Below are 21,540 nucleotides of genomic sequence, written 5' to 3'. Positions count from 1 at the left end.
TCAGCCTATATATTTGGGGTACAGCCGAATGGCATGCAGGTTGAACCTCATTTGGGGATTCTGGGTAGCCCCAGAGGACAATGTTTTTCTTCTGGAGGGCAGGCAGAGTGCTGCATTGTAGTTCTGGATTGCCAAACTGGAGGGCTTGTGGGCCAGTAGTCTGAGAACAGAAGTCTGAGAACCCAAGCTAGGCCTAGGTCTCTGGGTGAGGATATAGCAGGCACAATCTACAGACCTGAATCGAGATCTCGTGCATCTGAAGTCAGGGCGAGGATCAGACGATCGCTCAGGTTGGACAGTCTGTCCCTGATGGCCCCTTCTTGAAGGGGGGGTGGATGACGAGGCCATGGGGTTTTTCCCACGATGGGAGTTGTGAGAAGCTCCCAACTGCAAAGATTCTTCTGCAGGACAATTGAGACCTTTTGGTTGGCTCCAGGACAACGATTCCGAGCAGGGTTCCAAAGATGGATGGCTGGGTATCCCAGCTCGCATTCCAATTGTCTCCAAGCAACAAGACAGGTTAGATCTGATGGATCTGGGGGAGCAATCGAGGAGGCTGTGTTGAAATGGACTCTCCCATGGATGTGTCCTAATATGATTTTGTGTCTATGGAGACCTTGGAATGAAGCGGTGGCACTGGGGCCCTGAAGTGTTCTCCTAAAGAGAGGCTTTCACACAGCTCCATTGTGCAAGTTTCCCATGTGTAGATGAGATTTGTTCTGAAGGGTGAGTCAAGAAACAGCCATATGCTGTTATTGAAATCAGGGCTCTGAGGAGAGATGCCTGTAAACCAAAGCAATGGATCCGATAGGTGCCTAGGGGCCTGTTCGTACCTTTTTATCTCTGGGGACCTCAGTCTACGGGTCTGAGTGCAGGTAGGTGCACAGATGGGCCCAGATTGCCCCCGTTTGTCCTGGGAAGCCACAAATATTGGGATGGACTCAGGGACTTTGGAGGTTTATCCTCTTAGTAGGGTTGTGGCCATTGCAATGGGCACATACAATTCCCATGGAGAGGGCAAGCACAGTCGTCAGGTAGGGCTCGAGGGGCATGAGCCTGTAGGGTGTGTAGGCCAGGGCTGTTTGGACAGTTGTCTGAAAACACAAACTCGGCTTATGTTTCGGGTCATAGGTATGGCAGGACTGATCTACAGACCATGAGGAGAACGCTTCGGGATATGATAAAAGGTCGAGTGTGAGGCTCTTGCTCAAGTTTCTGTCTCTGGATATCGTGTCACTCATGGTCGTGAAATTTCTGGGTGACTTCATGGGAAATGGACGAGTCTTACTCTCTGTGGGCTTGGCCCCGTCCAAAGAGTTTGTGGTCATTCTGTGGGAAGGAAGAAGTCCGTTGTTCTGTTGTTGTTGATTTGTTTTGTTTTGTTTTTCAACCTCAGGTGTCCCACCAAATGAGGGCTTCCAGAGTAGAGACCTGGGGAGGGGCGACTGGACAACCAGAAATCTGGTTAAAAATTGGGGCCTAGGGACATGTCAAGCCCATTATGACATCTAATGATCCAGCCACTGAGAGGACGTACTAGAGGACAGGACTCACGCTGAGGGTCACAATGCGTGTTTATGCCCTCGTCGCACTCAAGAATGGGCGGGGCCTCAGGGTGAATGCTGGTTTCTCCTACTCTGAACGTTGGACAACATGCCAACCACAAGGTTTCTTGCCATGGGTAAGGAAGAGTTCTGATTTCTGCATCACAGTCACCCCTGGGCAGTGATTGGAGATAAGGTCTAGGTTCTGAAGCCTGAAAACTGAGGTAGGGAAGAGACGATGACCTAAGGCCATGGCGGTTCTGATGTGCTCAGTGTGCGGTCAGCTGTCTGGGTGTTGTTCACGAGGTCCGGGCTCAGGTTGTCAGACAGTGCATTAGTGCCCAGGTTAGACTATATATTTTGGGTGCCTTCGAGTGCCTTGTAGGTTCTTATCTGAAGAACTCTTCAGGATATGTAGAATGAGCGAGTCTGAGGCGCGTGCTCAGGCTTTTGTCTCTGGCTTTTGTATCAGCAAAGGCCGTGGATTGTTGGGGAGGCCTCATGGGCCATGGACGAATCTTGCTCTCTGTGGATTTGGCCCGATCCCAATTGTTTTTCTTCAATCTGTGGGATGGGAGGACTCCTTTCAGGTTTGTTACCTCAGGTGTCCCACCAAAAGAGGAATTCCAAAGCAGAGCCCTGGGGAAGAGTGAAGGGAAAACCCGAACTATGGTTATAAATTGGGGCCTAGGGGCATGGCAAGCCCAATATGCTGTCTCTCCATCCAGCCACTGAGAGGCCTTACCTGAGGACTGGGCTCAGGCTGAGGGTCACAATGTGGGTTTGTGACCAATGTGGCCCGCAAGCATGGGCGGGGCCTCATGGGCCACACTGGTTTCAAGTACACTGAACCTTGGACAGCATGCCAACCACAAGGTTTCTTGCCATGGGGAAAGAGTTCTGATTTCTGCATCATTTTCAAACCCGGGCCGTGATTGGAGATAAGGTCTAGGTTCTGAAGCCTGAAAACCGAGGTTGAGAAGAGATGACGACCTAAAGCCATGGCGGGTCCGATGTGCTCAGTGTGCGGCCAGCTGTCTGGGTGGGGCCAGGAGGTCCAGGCTCAGGCTGTGTCAGAAAGGGCATTAGTGCCCAGGTCAGCCTATATATTTGGGGTACAGCCGAATGGCATGCAGGTTGAACCTCATTTGGGGATTCTGGGTAGCCCCAGAGGACAATGTTTTTCTTCTGGAGGGCAGGCAGAGTGCTGCATTGTAGTTCTGGATTGCCAAACTGGAGGGCTTGTGGGCCAGTAGTCTGAGAACAGATGTCTGAGAACCCAAGCTAGGCCTAGGTCTCTGGGTGAGGATATAGCAGGCACAATCTACAGACCTGAATCGAGATCTCGTGCATCTGAAGTCAGGGCGAGGATCAGACGATCGCTCAGGTTGGACAGTCTGTCCCTGATGGCCCCTTCTTGAAGGGGGGGTGGATGACCAGGCCATGGGGGTTTTCCCACGATGGGAGTTGTGAGAAGCTCCCAACTGCAAAGATTCTTCTGCAGGACAATTGAGACCTTTTGGTTGGCTCCAGGACAACGATTCCGAGCAGGGTTCCAAAGATGGATGGCTGGGTATCCCAGCTCGCATTCCAATTGTCTCCAAGCAACAAGACAGGTTAGATCTGCTGGATCTGGGGGAGCAACCGAGGAGGCTGTGTTGAAATGGACTCTCCCATGGATGTGTCCTAATATGATTTTGTGTCTATGGAGACCTTGGAATGAAGCGGTGGCACTGGGGCCCTGAAGGGTTCTCCTAAAGAGAGGCTTTCACACAGCTCCATTGTGCAAGTTTCCCATGTGTAGATGAGATTTGTTCTGAAGGGTGAGTCAAGAAACAGCCATATGCTGTTATTGAAATCAGGGCTCTGAGGAGAGATGCCTGTAAACCAAAGCAATGGATCCGATAGGTGCCTAGGGGCCTGTTCGTACCTTTTTATCTCTGGGGACCTCAGTCTACGGGTCTGAGTGCAGGTAGGTGCACAGATGGGCCCAGATTGCCCCCGTTTGTCCTGGGAAGCCACAAATATTGGGATGGACTCAGGGACTTTGGAGGTTTATCCTCTTAGTAGGGTTGTGGCCATTGGAATGGGCACATACAATTCCCATGGAGAGGGCAAGCACAGTCGTCAGGTAGGGCTCGAGGGGCATGAGCCTGTAGGGTGTGTAGGCCAGGGCTGTTTGGACAGTTGTCTGAAAACACAAACTCGGCTTATGTTTCGGGTCATAGGTATGGCAGGACTGATCTACAGACCATGAGGAGAACGCTTCGGGATATGATAAAAGGTCGAGTGTGAGGCTCTTGCTCAAGTTTCTGTCTCTGGATATCGTGTCACTCATGGTCGTGAAATTTCTGGGTGACTTCATGGGAAATGGACGAGTCTTACTCTCTGTGGGCTTGGCCCCGTCCAAAGAGTTTGTGGTCATTCTGTGGGAAGGAAGAAGTCCGTTGTTCTGTTGTTGTTGATTTGTTTTGTTTTGTTTTTCAACCTCAGGTGTCCCACCAAATGAGGGCTTCCAGAGTAGAGCCCTGGGGAGGGGCGACTGGACAACCAGAAATCTGGTTAAAAATTGGGGCCTAGGGACATGTCAAGCCCATTATGACATCTAATGATCCAGCCACTGAGAGGACGTACTAGAGGACAGGACTCACGCTGAGGGTCACAATGCGTGTTTATGCCCTCGTCGCACTCAAGAATGGGCGGGGCCTCAGGGTGAATGCTGGTTTCTCCTACTCTGAACGTTGGACAACATGCCAACCACAAGGTTTCTTGCCATGGGTAAGGAAGAGTTCTGATTTCTGCATCACAGTCACCCCTGGGCAGTGATTGGAGATAAGGTCTAGGTTCTGAAGCCTGAAAACTGAGGTAGGGAAGAGACGATGACCTAAGGCCATGGCGGTTCTGATGTGCTCAGTGTGCGGTCAGCTGTCTGGGTGTTGTTCACGAGGTCCGGGCTCAGGTTGTCAGACAGTGCATTAGTGCCCAGGTTAGACTATATATTTTGGGTGCCTTCGAGTGCCTTGTAGGTTCTTATCTGAAGAACTCTTCAGGATATGTAGAATGAGCGAGTCTGAGGCGCGTGCTCAGGCTTTTGTCTCTGGCTTTTGTATCAGCAAAGGCCGTGGATTGTTGGGGAGGCCTCATGGGCCATGGACGAATCTTGCTCTCTGTGGATTTGGCCCGATCCCAATTGTTTTTCTTCAATCTGTGGGATGGGAGGACTCCTTTCAGGTTTGTTACCTCAGGTGTCCCACCAAAAGAGGAATTCCAAAGCAGAGCCCTGGGGAAGAGTGAAGGGACAACGCGAACTATGGTTATAAATTGGGGCCTAGGGGCATGGCAAGCCCAATATGCTGTCTCTCCATCCAGCCACTGAGAGGCCTTACCTGAGGACTGGGCTCAGGCTGAGGGTCACAATGTGGGTTTGTGACCAATGTGGCCCGCAAGCATGGGCGGGGCCTCATGGGCCACACTGGTTTCAAGTACACTGAACCTTGGACAACATGCCAACCACAAGGTTTCTTGCCATGGGGAAAGAGTTCTGATTTCTGCATCATTTTCAAACCCGGGCCGTGATTGGAGATAAGGTCTAGGTTCTGAAGCCTGAAAACCGAGGTTGAGAAGAGATGACGACCTAAAGCCATGGCAGGTCCGATGTGCTCAGTGTGCGGCCAGCTGTCTGGGTGGGGCCAGCAGGTCCAGGCTCAGGCTGTGTCAGAAAGGGCATTAGTGCCCAGGTCAGCCTATATATTTGGGGTACAGCCGAATGGCATGCAGGTTGAACATCATTTGGGGATTCTGGGTAGCCCCAGAGGACAATGTTTTTCTTCTGGAGGGCAGGCAGAGTGCTACATTGTAGTTCTGGATTGCCAAACTGGAGGGCTTGTGGGCCAGTAGTCTGAGAACAGAAGTCTAAGAACCCAAGCTAGGCCTAGGTCTCTGGGTGAGGATATAGCAGGCACAATCTACAGACCTGAATCGAGATCTCGTGCATCTGAAGTCAGGGCGAGGATCAGACGATCGCTCAGGTTGGACAGTCTGTCCCTGATGGCCCCTTCTTGACGGGGGGGTGGATGTCGAGGCCATGGGGGTTTTCCCACGATGGGAGTTGTGAGAAGCTCCCAACTGCAAAGATTCTTCTGCAGGACAATTGAGACCTTTTGGTTGGCTCCAGGACAACGATTCCGAGCAGGGTTCCAAAGATGGATGGCTGGGTATCCCAGCTCGCATTCCAATTGTCTCCAAGCAACAAGACAGGTTAGATCTGCTGGATCTGGGGGAGCAACCGAGGAGGCTGTGTTGAAATGGACTCTCCCATGGATGTGTCCTAATATGATTTTGTGTCTATGGAGACCTTGGAATGAAGCGGTGGCACTGGGGCCCTGAAGGGTTCTCCTAAAGAGAGGCTTTCACACAACTCCATCGTACAAGTTTCCCATGTGTAGATGAGATTTGTTCTGAAGGGTGAGTCAAGAAACAGCCATATGCTGTTATTGAAATCAGGGCTCTGAGGAGAGATGCCTGTAAACCAAAGCAATGGATCCGATAGGTGCCTAGGGGCCTGTTCGTACCTTTTTATCTCTGGGGACCTCAGTCTACGGGTCTGAGTGCAGGTAGGTGCACAGATGGGCCCAGATTGCCCCCGTTTGTCCTGGGAAGCCACAAATATTGGGATGGACTCAGGGACTTTGGAGGTTTATACTCTTAGTAGGGTTGTGGCCATTGCAATGGGCACATACAATTCCCATGGAGAGGGCAAGCACAGTCGTCAGGTAGGGCTCCAGGGGCATGAGCCTTTAGAGTGTGTAGGCCAGGGCTGTTTGGACAGTTGTCTGAAAACACAAATTCGGCTTATGTTTCAGGTCATAGGTATGGCAGGACTGATCTACATACCATGAGGAGAACGCTTCGGGATATGATAAAAGGTCGAGTGTGAGGCTCTTGCTCAAGTTTCTGCCTCTGGATATCGTGTCACTCATGGTCGTGAAATTTCTGGGTGACTTCATGGGAAATGGACGAGTCTTACTCTCTGTGGGCTTGGCCCCGTCCAAAGAGTTTGTGGTCATTCTGTGGGAAGGAAGAAGTCCGTTGTTCTGTTGTTGTTGATTTGATTTGTTTTGTTTTTCAACCTCAGGTGTCCCAAAAAATGAGGGATTCCAGAGTAGAGCCCTGGGGAGGGGCGACTGGACAACCAGAAATCTGGTTAAAAATTGGGGCCTAGGGACATGTCAAGCCCATTATGACATCTAATGATCCAGCCACTGAGAGGACGTACTAGAGGACAGGACTCACGCTGATGGTCACAATGCGTGTTTATGCCCTCGTCATACTCAAGAATGGGCGGGGCCTCAGGGTGAATGCTGGTTTCTCCTACACTGAACTTTGGACAACATGCCAACCACAAGGTTTCTTTCCATGGGTAAGGAAGAGTTCTGATTTCTGCATCACAGTCACCCCTGGGCAGTGATTGGAGATAAGGTCTAGGTTCTGAAGCCTGAAAACTGAGGTAGGGAAGAGATGATGACCTAGGCCATGGCGGTTCTGATGTGCTCAGTGTGCGGTCAGTTGTCTGGGTGTTGTTCACGAGGTCCGGGCTCATGTTGTCAGACAGTGCATTAGTGCCCAAGTTAGACTATATATTTTGGGTGCCTTCGAGTGCCTTGTAGGTTCTTATCTGAAGAACTCTTCAGGATATGTAGAATGAGCGAGTCTGAGGCGCGTGCTCAGGCTTTTTTCTCAGGATTTTGTATCAGCGAAGGCCGTGGATTGTTGGGGAGGCCTCATGGGCCATGGACGAATCTTGCTCTCTGTGGATTTGGCCCGATCCCAATTGTTTTTCGTCAATCTGTGGGATGGGAGGACTCCTTTCAGGTTTGTTATCACAGGTGTCCCACCAAAAGAAGAATTCCAAAGCAGAGCACTGGGGAAGATTGAAGGGACAACCCGAACTATGGTTATAAATTGGGGCCTAGGGGCATGGCAAGCCCAATATGCTGTCTCTCCATCCAGCCACTGAGAGGCCTTACCTGAGGACTGGGCTCAGTCTGAGGGTCACAATGTGGGTTTGTGACCAATGTGGCCCGCAAGCATGGGCGGGGCCTCATGGGCCACACTGGTTTCAAGTACACTGAACCTTGGACAACATGCCAACCACAAGGTTTCTTGCCATGGGGAAAGAGTTCTGATTTCTGCATCATTTTCAAACCCGGGCCGTGATTGGAGATATGGTCGAGGTTCTGAAGCCTGAAAACCGAGGTTGAGAAGAGATGACGACCTAAAGCCATGGCGGGTCCAATGTGCTCAGTGTGCGGCCAGCTGTCTGGGTGGGGCCAGGAGGTCCAGGCACAGGCTGTGTCAGAAAGGGCATTAGTGCCCAGGTCAGCCTATATATTTGGGGTACAGCCGAATGGCATGCAGGTTGAACCTCATTTGGGGTTTCTGGGTAGCCCCAGAGGACAATGTTTTTCTTCTGGAGGGCAGGCAGAGTGCTGCATTGTAGTTCTGGATTGCCAAACTGGAGGGCTTGTGGGCCAGTAGTCTGAGAACAGAAGTCTGAGAACCCAAGCTAGGCCTAGGTCTCTGGGTGAGGATATAGCAGGCACAATCTACAGACCTGAATCGAGATCTCGTGCATCTGACGTCAGGGCGAGAATCAGACGATCGCTCAGGTTGGACAGTCTGTCCCTGATGGCCACTTCTTGAAGGGGGGGTGGATGACGAGGCCATGGGGGTTTTCCCACGATGGGAGTTGTGAGAAGCTCCCAACTGCAAAGATTCTTCTGCAGGACAATTGAGACCTGTTGGTTGGCTCCAGGACAACGATTCCGAGCAGGGTTCCAAAGATGGATGGCTGGGTATCCCAGCTCGCATTCCAATTGTCTCCAAGCAACACGACATGTTAGATCTGCTGGAACTGGGGGAACAACCGAGGAGGCTGTGTTCAAATGGACTCTCCCATGGATGTGTCCTAATATGATTTTGTGTCTATGGAGACCTTGGAATGAAGCGGTGGCACTGGGGCCCTGAAGGGTTCTCCTAAAGAGAGGCTTTCACACAGCTCCATCGTGCAAGTTTCCCATGTGTAGATGAGATTTGTTCTGAAGGGTGAGTCAAGAAACAGCCATATGCTGTTATTGAAATCAGGGCTCTGAGGAGAGATGCCTGTAAACCAAAGCAATGGATCCGATAGGTGCCTAGGGGCCTGTTCGTACCTTTTTATCTCTGGGGACCTCATTCTACGGGTCTGAGTGCAGGTAGGTGCACAGATGGGCCCAGATTGCCCCTGTTTGTCCTGGGAAGCCACAAATATTGGGATGGACTCAGGGACTTTGGAGGTCTATCCTCTTAGTAGGGTTGTGGCCATTGGAATGGGCACATACAATTCCCTTGGAGAGGGCAAGCACAGTCGTCCGGTAGGGCTCCAGGGGCCTAATCCTGTAGGGTGTGTAGGCCAGGGCTGTTTGGACAGTTGTCTGAAAACACAAACTCGGCTTATGTTTCGGGTCATAGGTATGGCAGGACTGATCTACAGACCATGAGGAGAACGCTTCGGGATATGATAAAAGGTCGAGTGTGAGGCTCTTGCTCAAGTTTCTGCCTCTGGATATCGTGTCACTCATGGTCGTGAAATTTCTGGGTGACTTCATGGGAAAAGGACGAGTCTTACTCTCTGTGGGCTTGGCCCCGTCCAAAGAGTTTGTGGTCATTCTGTGGGAAGGAAGAAGTCCGTTGTTCTGTTGTTGTTGATTTGTTTTGTTTTGTTTTTCAACCTCAGGTGTCCCAACAAATGAGGGATTCCAGAGTAGAGCCCTGGGGAGGGGTGACTGGACAACCAGAAATCTGATTAAAAATTGGGGCCTAGGGACATGTCAAGCCCATTATGACATCTAATGATCCAGCCACTGAGAGGACGTACTAGAGGACAGGACTCACGCTGAGGGTCACAATGCGTGTTTATGCCCTCGTCGCACTCAAGAATGGGCGGGGCCTCAGGGTGAATGCTGGTTTCTCCTACACTGAACGTTGGACAACATGCCAACCACAAGGTTTCTTGCCATGGGTAAGGAAGAGTTCTGATTTCTGCATCACAGTCACCCCTGGGCAGTGATTGGAGATAAGGTCTAGGTTCTGAAGCCTGAAAACTGAGGTAGGGAAGAGATGATGACCTAAGGCCATGGCGGGTCTGATGTGCTCAGTGTGCGGTCAGATGTCTGGGGGTCGGTCAGGAGGTCCGGGCTCAGGTTGTCAGACAGTGCATTAGTGCCCAGGTTAGACTATATATTTTGGGTGCCTTCGAGTGCCTTGTAGGTTATTATCTGAAGAACTCTTCAGGATATGTAGAATGAGCGAGTGTGAGGCGCGTTCTCAGGCTTTTGTCTCTGGATTTTTTATCAGCGAAGGCCATGGATTGTTGGGGAGGCCTCATGGGCCATGGACGAATCTTGCTCTCTGTGGATTTGGCCCGATCCCAAAAGTTTTTCGTCTATCTGTGGGATGGGAGGACTCTTTTGAGGTTTGTTACCTCAGGTGTCCCACCAAAAGAGGAATTCCAAAGCAGAGCCCTGGGGAAGAGTGAAGGGACAACCCGAACTATGGCCACTGAGAGGCCTTACCTGAGGACTGGGCTCAGGCTGAGGGTCACAATGTGGGTTTGTGACCAATGTGGCCCGCAATCATGGGCGGGGCCTCATGGGCCACACTCGATTCAAGTACACTGAACCTTGGACAACATGCCAACCACAAGGTTTCTTGCCATGGCGAAAGAGTTCTGATTTCTGCATCATTTGCAAACCCGGGTCGTGATTAGAGATAAGGTCTAGGTTCTGAAGCCTGAAAACCGAGGTTGAGAAGAGATGACGACCTAAAGCCATGGCGGGTCCGATGTGCTCAGTGTGCGGCCAGCTGTCTGGGTGGGGCCAGGAAGTCCAGGCTCAGGCTGTGTCAGAAAGGGCATTAGTGCCCAGGTCAGCCTATATATTTGGGGTACAGCCGAATGGCATGCCGGTTGAACCTCATTTGGGGTTTCTGGGTAGCCCCAGAGGACAATGTTTTTCTTCTGGAGGGCAGGCAGAGTGCTGCATTGTAGTTCTGGATTGCCAAACTGGAGGGCTTGTGGGCCAGTAGTCTGAGGACGGAAGTCTGAGAACCCAAGCTAGGCCTAGGTCTCTGGGTGAGGATATGGCAGGCACAATCTATAGACCTGAATCGAGATCTCGTGCATCTGAAGTCAGGGCGAGGATCAGACGATCGCTCAGTTTGGACAGTCTATCCCTGATGGCCCCTTCTTGAAGGGGGGGTTGGATGACGAGGCCATGGGGGTTTTCCCACGATGGGAGTTGTGAGAAGCTCCCAACTGCAAAATTGTTCTGCAGGACAATTGAGACCTGTTGGTTGACTCCAGGACAACGATTCCGAGCAGGGTTCTAAGGATGGATGGCTGGGTAGCCCACCTCGCATTCCAATTGTCTCCAAGCAACAAGACAGGTTAGATCTGCTGGATCTGGGGGAGCAACCGAGGAGGCTGAGTTGAAATGGACTCTCCTATGGATGTGTCCTAATATGATTTTGTGTCTATGGAGACCTTGGAATGAAGCGGTGGCACTGGGGCCCTGAAGGGTTCTCCTAAAGAGAGGCTTTCACACAGCTACATTGTGCAAGTTCCCCATGTGTAGATGAGATTTGTTCTGAAGGGTGAGTCAAGAAACAGCCATATGCTGTTATTGAAATCCAGGCCTCTGAGGAGAGATGCCTGGAAACCAAAGCAATGGATCTGATAGGTGCCTAGGGGCCTGTTCGTACCTTTTTACCTCTGGGGATATCAGTATACGGGTCTGAGTGCCGGTAGGTGCTCAGATGGGCCCAGATTGCCCCTGTTTGTCCTGGGAAGCCACAAATATTGGGATGGCCTCAGGGACTTTGGAGGTTTATCCTATTAGGAGGGTTGTGGCCATTGGAATGGGCACATACAATTCCCTTGGAGAGGGCAAGCACAGTCGTGTTGGGCTCCAGGGGCCTGAGCCTGTAGGGTGTGTAGGCCAGGGCTGTTTGGACAGTTGTCTGAAAACCCAAACTCGGTTTATGTTTCGGGTCATAGTTATGGCAGGACTGATCTACAGACCATGAGGAGATCTCTTCAGGATATGAAAAAAGGGCGAGTGTGAGGTTCTGCTCAAGTTTTTGTCTCTGGATATCGTGTCACTCATGGTCGTGAAATTTCCGGGTGACTTCATGGGAAATGGACGAGTCTTACTCTCTGTGGGTTTGGCCCCGTCCAAAGAATTAGGGGTCATTCTGTGGGAAGGAAGAAGTCCGTTGTTCTGTTTTTGTTGATTTGTTTTGTTTTCTTTTTCAAACTCAACTGTCCCACCAAATGAGGGATTCCAGAGTAGAGTCGTGGGGAGGGGCGACTGGACAACCAGAAATCTGGTTAAAAATTGGGGCCTAGGGACATGTCAAGCCCATTATGACATCTAATGGTCCAGCCACTGAGAGGACTTACTACAGGACAGGACTCACGCTGAGGGTCACAATGCGTGTTTATGCCCTCGTCGCACTCACGAATGGGCGGGGCCTCAGTGTGAATGCTGGGTTCTCCTACACTGAACGTTGGACAACATGCCAACCACAAGGTTTCTTGCCATGGGTAAGGAAGAGTTCTGATTTCTGCATCACAGTCACCCCGGGGCAGTGATTGGACATAAGGTATAGGTTCTGAAGCCTGAAAACTCAGGTAGGGAAGAGATGATGACCTAAGGCCATGGCGGTTCTGATGTGCTCAGTGTGCGGTCAGCTGTCTGGGGGTTGTTCACGAGATCCGGGCTCAGGTTGTCAGACAGTGCATTAGTGCCCCGGTTAGACTATATATTTTGGGTGCCTTCGAGTGCCTTGTAGTTTCTTATCTGAAGAACTCTTCAGGATATGTAGAATGAACGACTCTGAGGCGCGTGCTCAGGCTTTTGTCTCTGGATTTTGTATCAGCGAAGGCCATGGATTGTTGGGGCGGTCTCATGGGCCATGGACGAATCTTGCTCTCTGTGGATTTGGCCCGATCCAAATTGTTTTTCGTCAATCTGTGGGATGGGAGGACTCCTTTCAGGTTTGTTACCTCAGGTGTCCCACCAAAAGAGGAATTCCAAATAGAGCCCTGGGGAAGAGTGAAGGGACAACCCGAACTATCGTTATAAATTGGGGCCTAGGGGCATGGCAAGCTCAATATGCTGTCTCTCCATCCAGCCACTGAGAGGCCTTACCTGAGGACTGGGTTCAGGCTGAGGGTCACAATGTGGGTTTGTGACCCATGTGACCCGCAAGCATGGGCGGGGCCTCATGGGCCACACTGGTTTCAAGTACATTGAACCTTGGACAACATGCCAACCACAAGGTTTCTTGCCATGGTGAAAGAGTTCTGATTTCTGCATCATGTTCTAATCCGGGCCGTGATTGGAGATAAGGTCTAGGTTCTGAAGCCTGAGAACCGAGGTTGTGAAGAGATGACGACCTAAAGCCATGGCGGGCCCGATGTGCTCAGTGTGCGGCCAGCTGTCTGGGTGGGGCCAGGAGGTCCAGGCTCAGGCTGTGTCAAAAAGGACACTAGTGCCCAGGTCAGCCTATATTTTTGGGGTACAGCCGAATGGCGTGCAGGTTGAACCTCATTTGTGGTTTCTGGGTAGCCCCAGAGGACAATGTTTTTCTTCTGGAGGGCAGGCTGAGTGCTGCATTGTAGTTCTGGATTGCCAAACTGGAGGGCTTGTTGGCCAGTAGTCTGAGGACGGAAGTCTGAGAACCCAAGCTAGGCCTAGGTTTCTGGGTGAGGATATGGCAGGCACAATCTACAGACCTGAATCGAGATCTCGTGCATCTGAAGTCAGGGCGAGGATCAGACGATCGCTCAGGTTGGACAGTCTGTCCCTGATGGCCCCTTCTTGAAGGGGGGGTGGATTACGAGGCCATGGGGTTTTTCCCACGATGGGAGTTGTGAGAAGCTCCCAACTGCAAAGATTCTTCTGCAGGACAATTGAGACCTGTTGGTTGATTCCAGGACAATGATTCCGAGCAGGGTTCTAAGGATGGATGGCTGGGTAGCCCAGCTCGCATTCCAATTGTCTCCAAGCAATAAGACAGGTTAGATCTGCTGGATCTGGGGGAGCAACCGAGGAGGCTGAGTTGAAATGGACTCTCCCATGGATGTGTCCTAATATGATTTTGTGTCTATGGAGACCTTGGAATGAAGCGGTGGCACTGGAGCCTGAAGGGATCTCCTAAAGAGAGGCTTTCACACAGCTCCATCATGCAAGTTTCCCATGTGTAGATGAGATTTGTTCTGAAGGGTGAGTCAAGAAACAGCCATATGCTGTGATTGAAATCCAGACCTCTGAGGAGAGATGCCTGGAAACCAAAGTAATGGATCCGATAGGTGCCTAGGGGCCTGTTTATACCTTTTTACCACTGGGGATATCAGTCTACGGGTCTGACTGCAGGTAGGTGCTCAGTTGGGCCCAGATTGCCCCTTTTTGTCCTGGGAAGCCACAAATATTGAGATGGCCTCAGGGACTTTGGAGGTTTATCCTATTAGTAGGGTTGTGGCCATTGGAATGGGCACATACAATTCCCTTGGAGAGGGCAAGCACAGTCGTCAGGTAGGGCTCCAGGGGCCTGAGCCTGTAGGGTGTGTAGGCCAGGGCTGTTTGGACAGTTGTCTGAAAACACAAACTCGGCTTATGTTTTGGGTCATAGGTATGGCAGGACTGATCTACAGACCATGAGGAGAACTCTTCGGGATATGAAAAAAGGGCGAATGTGAGGCTCTTGCTCAAGTTTCTGTCTCTGGATATTGTGTCACTCATGGTCGTGAAATTTCTGGGTGACTTCATGGGAAATGGACGAGTCTTACTCTCTGTGGGTTTGGCCCCGTCCAAAGAATTTGGGGTCATTATGTGGGAAGGAAGAATCCGTTGTTCTGTTATTGTTGATTTGTTTTGTTTTGTTTTTCAACCACAGGTGTCCGAACAAATGAGGGATTCCAGAGTAGAGCCCTGGGGAGGGGCGACTGGACAACCAGAAATCTGGTTAAAAATTGGGGCCTAGGGACATGTCAAGCCCATTATGACATCTAATGGTCCAGCCAGTGAGAGGACTTACTAGAGGACAGGACTCACGCTGAGGGTCACAATGCGTGTTTATGCCCTCGTCGCACTCAAGAATGGGCGGGGCCTCAGGGTGAATGCTGGTTTCTCCTACACTGAACGTTGGACAACATGCCAACCACAAGGTTTCTTGCCATGGGTAAGGAAGAGTTCTGATTTCTGCATCACAGTCACCCCTGGGCAGTGATTGGACATAAGGTCTAGGTTCTGAAGCCTGAAAACTGAGGTAGGGAAGAGATGATGACCTAAGGCCATGGCTGGTCTGATGTGCTCAATGTGCGGTCAGCTGTCTGGGTGTTGTTCACGAGGTCCGGGCTCAGGTTGTCAGACAGTGCATTAGTGCCCAGGTTAGACTATATATTTTGGGTGCCTTCGAGTGCCTTGTAGGTTCTTATCTGAAGAACTCTTCAGGATATGTAGAATGAGCGAGTCTGAAGCGCGTGCTCAGGCTTTTTTCTCTGGATTTTGTATCAGCGAAGGCCATGGATAGTTGGGGCGGCCTCATGGGCCTTGGACGAATCTTGCTCTCTGTGGATTTGGCCCGATCCCAATTGTTTTTCGTCAATCTGTGTATTGGGAGGACTCCTTTCAGGTTTGTTACCTCAGGTGTCCCACCAAAAGAGGAATTCGAAAGCAGATCCCTGGGAAGAGTGAAGGGAGAACCCGAAATATGGTTAAAAATTGGGGCCTAGGGGCATGGCAAGCCCAATATGCTGTCTCTCCATCCAGCCACTGAGAGGCCTTACCTGAGGACTGGGCTCAGGCTGAGAGTCCCAATGTGTGTTTGTGACCAATGTGGCCCGCAAGCATGGGCGGGGCCCGAGGGGCCACAATGGTTTCAACTACACTGAACCTTGGACAACATGCCAACCACAAGGTTTCTTGCCATGGGGAAAGAGTTCTGATTTCTGCATCATTTTTAAACCCGGGCCGTGATGGGGAGATAAGGTCTAGGTTCTGAAGACTGAAAACCGAGGTTGAGAATAGATGACGACCTAAGGTCATGGCGGGTCCGATGTGCTCAGTGTGCGGTCAGCTGTCTGGGTGGGCCAGGTGGTCCAGGATCAGGCTGTGTCAGAAAGGGCATTAGTGCCCAGGTCAGCCTGTATATTTGGGGTACAGCTGAATGGTGTGCCCCGTTGATCCTCATTTGGGATTTCTGGGTAGCCCCAGAGGGCAATGTTTTTCTTCTGGAGGGCAGGCAGAGTGCTGCATTGTAGTTCTGGATTGCCAAACTGGAGGGCTTGTGGGCCAGTATTCTGACGACGGAAGTCTGAGAACCCAAGCTAGGCCTAGGATTCTGGGTGAGGATATGGCAGGCACAATCTACAGACCTGAATCGAGATCTCGTGCATCTGAAGTCAGGGCGAGGATCAGATGATCGCTCAGGTTGGACAGTCTGTCCCTGATGGTCCCTTCTTGAAGGGGGGGTGGATCACGAGGCCATGGGGGTTTTCCTGCGATGGGGTTGTGGAAAGCTCCCAACTGCAAAGATTCTTCTGCAGGACAATTGAGACCTGTTGGTTGGCTCCAGGACAACGATTCCGAGCAGGGTTCTAAGGATGGATGGCTGGGTAGCCCACCTCGCATTCCAATTGTCTCCAAGCAACAAGACATGTTAGATCTGCTGGATCTGGGGGAGCAACCGAGGAGGCTGAGTTGAAAAGGACTCTCCCGTGGATGTGTACTAATATGATTTTGTGTCTATGGACACATTGGGATGAAGCGGTCGCACTGGGGCCCTGAAGGTTTCTCCTAAAGAGAGGCTTTCACACAGCTCCATCGTGCAAGTTTCCCATGTGTAGATGAGATTTGTTCTGATGGGTGAGTCAAGAAACAGCCATATGCTGTTATTGAAATCCAGGCCTCTGAGGAGAGATGCCTGGAAACCAAAGCAATGGATCCGATAGGTGCCTAGGGGCCTGTTCGTTCCTTTTTACCTCTGGGGACATCAGTCTACTGGTCTGAGGGCCGGTAGGTGCTCAGTTGGGCCCAGATTGCCCCTTTTTGTCCTGGGAAGCCACAAATATTGGGATGGCCTCAGGAAATTTGGAGGTTTATCCTCTTAGTAGGGTTGTGGCCATTGGAATGGGCACATACAATTCCCTTGGAGAGGGCAAGCACAGTCGTCAGGTTTGGCTCCAGGGGCCTGAGCCTGTAGGGTGTGTAGGCCAGGGCTGTTTGGACAGTTGTCTGAAAACACAAACTCGGCTTATGTTTCGGGTCATAGGTATGGCAGGACTGATCTACAGACCATGAGGAGAACTCTTCGGGATATGAAAAAAGGGCGAGTGTGAGGCTCTTCCTCAAGTTTTTGTCTCTGGATATCGTGTCTCTCATGGTCGAGAAATTTCCGGGTGACTTGATGGGAAATGGACGAGTCTTACTCTCTGGGGGTTTGGCCCTGTCCAAAGAGTTTGGGGACATTCTGTGGAATGGAAGAAGTCCGTTGTTCTGTTGTTGTTGATTTGTTTTGTTTTGTGTTTCAATCTCAGGTGTCCCACCAAATGAGGGATTCCAGAGTAGAGCGCTGGGGAGGGGCGAATGGACAACCAGAAATCTGGTTAAAAATTGTGGCCTAGGGACATGTCAAGCACATTATGACATCTAATGGTCCAGCCACTGAGAAGACGTACTAGAGGACAGGACTCACGCTGAGGGTCACAATGCGTTTTTATGCCCTCGTCGCACTCAAGAATGGGCGGGGCCTCAGGGTGAATGCTGGTTTCTCCTACACTGAACGTTGGACAACATGCCAAAAACAAGGTTTCTGGCCATGGATAAGGAAGAGTTCTGATTTCTGCATCACAGTCACCCCTGGGCAGTGATTGGAGATAAGGTCTAGGTTCTTCAGCCTGAAAACTGAGGTAGGGAAGAGATGATGACCTAAGGCCATGTTGGGTCTGATGTGCTCAGTGTGCGGTCAGCTGTCTGTGTGTTTGTCACGAGGTCCGGGCTCAGGTTGTCTGACAGTGCATTAGTGCCCAGGTTAGACTATATATTTTGGGTGCATTCGAGTGACGTGTAGGTTCTTATCTGAAGAACCTTTCAGGATATGAAGAATGAGCGAGTCTGAGGCGCGTGCTCAGGCTTTTATCTCTGATTTTGGTATCAGCGATGGCCGTGGAATGTTGGGGAGGCCTCATTGGCCATGGACGAATCTTGCTTTCTGTGGATTTGGCCCGATCCCAATTGTTTTTCGTCAATCTGTGGGATGGGAGGACTCCTTTCAGGTTTGTTACCTCAGGTGTCCCAGCAAAAGAGGAATACCAAAGCAGAGCCCAGGGGAAGAGTGAAGGGACAACCCGAACTATGGTTAAAAATTGGGGCCTAGGGGCATGGCAAGCCCAATATGCTGTCTCTCCATCCAGCCACTGAGAGGCCTTACCTGAGGACTGGGCTCAGGCTGAGGGTCACAATGTGTGTTTCTGACCAATGTGGCCCGCAAGCATGGGTGGGTCCTCATGGGCCACACAGGTTTCAAGTACACTGAACCTTGGACAACATGCCAACCACAAGTTTTCTTGCCATGGGGAAAGAGTTCTGATTTCTGCATCATTTTCAAACCCGGGCAGTGATTGGAGATAAGGTCTAGGTTCTGAAGCCTGAAAACCGAGTTCGAGTAGAGATGACGTCCTAAGGCCATGGCGGGTCGGATGTGCTCAGTGTGCGGCCAGCTGTCTGGGTGGGGCCAGGAGGTCCAGGATCAGGCTGTGTCAGAAAGGGCATTAGTGCTCAGGTCAGCCTATATATTTGGGATACAGCCGAATGGCGTGCAGGTTGATCCTCATATGGGGTTTCTGGGTAGCCCCAGAGGTCAATGTTTTTCTTCTGGAGGGCAGGCAGAGTGCTGCATTGTAGTTCTGGATTGCCAAACTGGACGGCTTGTGGGCCAGTAGTCTGAGGACGGAAGTCTGTGAACCCAAGCTAGGCCTAGGTTTCTGGGTGAGGATATGGCACGGACAATCTACAGACCTGAATCGAGATCTCGTGCATCTGAAGTCTGGGCGAGGATCAGACGATCGCTCAGTTAGGACATTCTGTCCCTGATGGCCCCTTCTTGAAGGGGGGGTGGATCACGAGGCCATGGGGGTTTTCCTGCGATGGGGTTGTGGAAAGCTCCCAACTGCAAAGATTCTTCTGCAGGACAATTGAGACCTGTTGGTTGGCTCCAGGACAACGATTCCGAGCAGGGTTCTAAGGATGGATGGCTGGGTAGCCCACCTCGCATTCCAATTGTCTCCAAGCAACAAGACAGGTTAGATCTGCTGGATCTGGGGGAGCAACCGAGGAGGCTGAGTTGAAATGGACTCTCCCGTGGATGTGTCCTAATATGATTTTGTGTCTATGGAGACCTTGGAATGAAGCGGTGGCACTGGGGCCCTGAAGGGTTCTCCTAAGGAGAGGCTTTCACAAAGATCCATCGTGCAAGTTTCGCATGTGTAGATGAGATTTGTTCTGATGGGTGAGTGAAGAAACAGCCATATGCTGTTATTGAAATCCAGGCCTCTGAGGAGAGATGCCTGGAAACCAAAGCAATGGATCCGATAGGTGCCTAGGGGCCTGTTCGTTCCTTTTTACCACTGGGGACATCAGTCTGAGGGCCTGAGTGCAGGTAGGGGCTCAGATGGGCCCAGATTACCCTGTGGGTCCTGGGAAGCCACAAATATTGGGATGGCCTCAGGAAATTTGGAGGTTTATCCTCTTAGTAGGGTTGTGGCCATTGGAATGGGCACATACAATTCCCTTGGAGAGGGCAAGCACAGTCGTCAGGTTTGGCTCCAGGGGCCTGAGCCTGTAGGGTGTGTAGGCCAGGGCTGTTCGGACAGTTGTCTGAAAACACAAACTCGGCTTATGTTTCGGGTCATAGGTATGGCAGGACTGATCTACAGACCATGAGGAGAACTCTTCAGGATATGAAAAAAGGGTGAGTGTGAGGCTCTTGCTCAAGTTTTTGTCTCTGGATATCGTGTCACTCATGGTCGTGAAATTTCCGGGTGACTTCATGGGAAATGGACGAGTCTTACTCTCTGGGGGTTTGGCCCTGTCCAAAGAGTTTGGGGACATTCTGTGGAATGGAAGAATTCCGTTGTTCTGTTGTTGTTGATTTGTTTTGTTTTGTGTTTCAATCTCAGGTGTCCCACCAAATGAGGGATTCCAGAGTAGAGCGCTGGGGAGGGGCGAATGGACAACCAGAAATCTGGTTAAAAATTGTGGCCTAGGGACATGTCAAGCACATTATGACATCTAATGGTCCAGCCACTGAGAAGACGTACTAGAGGACAGGACTCACGCTGAGGGTCACAATGCGTGTTTATGCCTTCGTCCCCCTCAAGAATGGGCGGGGCCTCACGGTGAATGCTGGTTTCTCCTACACTGAACGTTGGAAAACATGCCAACCACAAGGTTTCTTTCCATGGGTAAGGAAGAGTTCTGATTTCTGCATCACAGTCACCCCTGGGCAGTGATTGGAGATAAGGTCTAGGTTCTTCAGCCTGAAAACTGAGGTAGGGAAGAGATGATGACCTAAGGCCATGTTGGGTCTGATGTGCTCAGTGTGCGGTCAGCTGTCTGGGTGTTGGTGCGAGGTCCGGGCTCAGGTTGTCTGACAGTGCATTAGTGCCCAGGTTAGACTATATATTTTGGGTGCATTCGAGTGCCTTGTAGGTTCTTATCTGAAGAACTTTTCAGGATATGAAGAATGAGCGAGTCTGAGGCGCGTGCTCAGGCTTTTGTCTCTGATTTTGGTATCAGCGATGGCCGTGGAATGTTGGGGAGGCCTCATGGGCCATGGACGAATCTTGCTCTCTGTGGATTTGGCCCGATCCCAATTGTTTTTCTTCAATCTGTGGGATGGGAGGATTCCTTTCAGGTTTGTTACCTCAGGTGTCCCAGCAAAAGAGGAATTCCAAAGCAGAGCCCAGGGGAAGAGTGAAGGGACAACCCGAACTATGGTTAAAAATTGGGGCCTAGGGGCATGGCAAGCCCAATATGCTGTCTCTCCATCCAGCCACTGAGAGGCCTTACCTGAGGACTGGGCTCAGGCTGAGGGTCACAATGTGGGTTTCTGACCAATGTGGCCCACAAGCATGGGTGGGTCCTCATGGGCCACACTGGTTTCAAGTACACTGAACCTTGGACAACATGCCAACCACAAGGTTTCTTGCCATGGCGAAAGAGTTCTGATTTCTGCATCATTTTCAAACCCGGGCAGTGATTGGAGATAAGGTCTAGGTTCTGAAGCCTGAAAACCGAGTTCGAGTAGAGATGACGACCTAAGGCCATGGCGGGTCGGATGTGCTCAGTGTGCGGCCAGCTGTCTCGGTGGGGCCCGGAGGTCCAGGATCAGGCTGTGTCAGAAAGGGCATTAGTGCTCAGGTCAGCCTATATATTTGGGATACAGCCGAATGGCGTGCAGGTTGATCCTCATATGGGGTTTCTGGGTAGCCCCAGAGGACAATGTTTTTCTTCTGGAGGGCAGGCAGAGTGCTGCATTGCAGTTCTGGATTGCCAATCTGGACGGCTTGTGGGCCAGTAGTCTGAGGACGGAAGTCTGTGAACCCAAGCTAGGCCTAGGTTTCTGGGTGAGGATATGGCACGCACAATCTACAGACCTGAATCGAGATCTCGTGCATCTGAAGTCTGGGCGAAGATCAGACGATCGCTCAGTTAGGACATTCTGTCCCTGATGGCCCCTTCTTGAAGGGGGGGTGGATCACGAGGCCATGGTGGTTTTCCCAAGATGGTAGTTGTGAGAAGCTCCCAACTGCAAAGATTCTTCTGCAGGACTATTGAGACCAGTTGGTTGGCTCCAGGACAACGATTCCGAGCAGGGTTCTAAGGATGGATGGCTG

Source organism: Mustela lutreola, chromosome 13 (assembly GCF_030435805.1).
Source record: "Mustela lutreola isolate mMusLut2 chromosome 13, mMusLut2.pri, whole genome shotgun sequence".
Lineage (NCBI taxonomy): Eukaryota > Metazoa > Chordata > Mammalia > Carnivora > Mustelidae > Mustela > Mustela lutreola.
The sequence above is the reverse complement of the archived record's forward strand: the minus strand, read 5'-3'. Positions refer to the sequence as shown.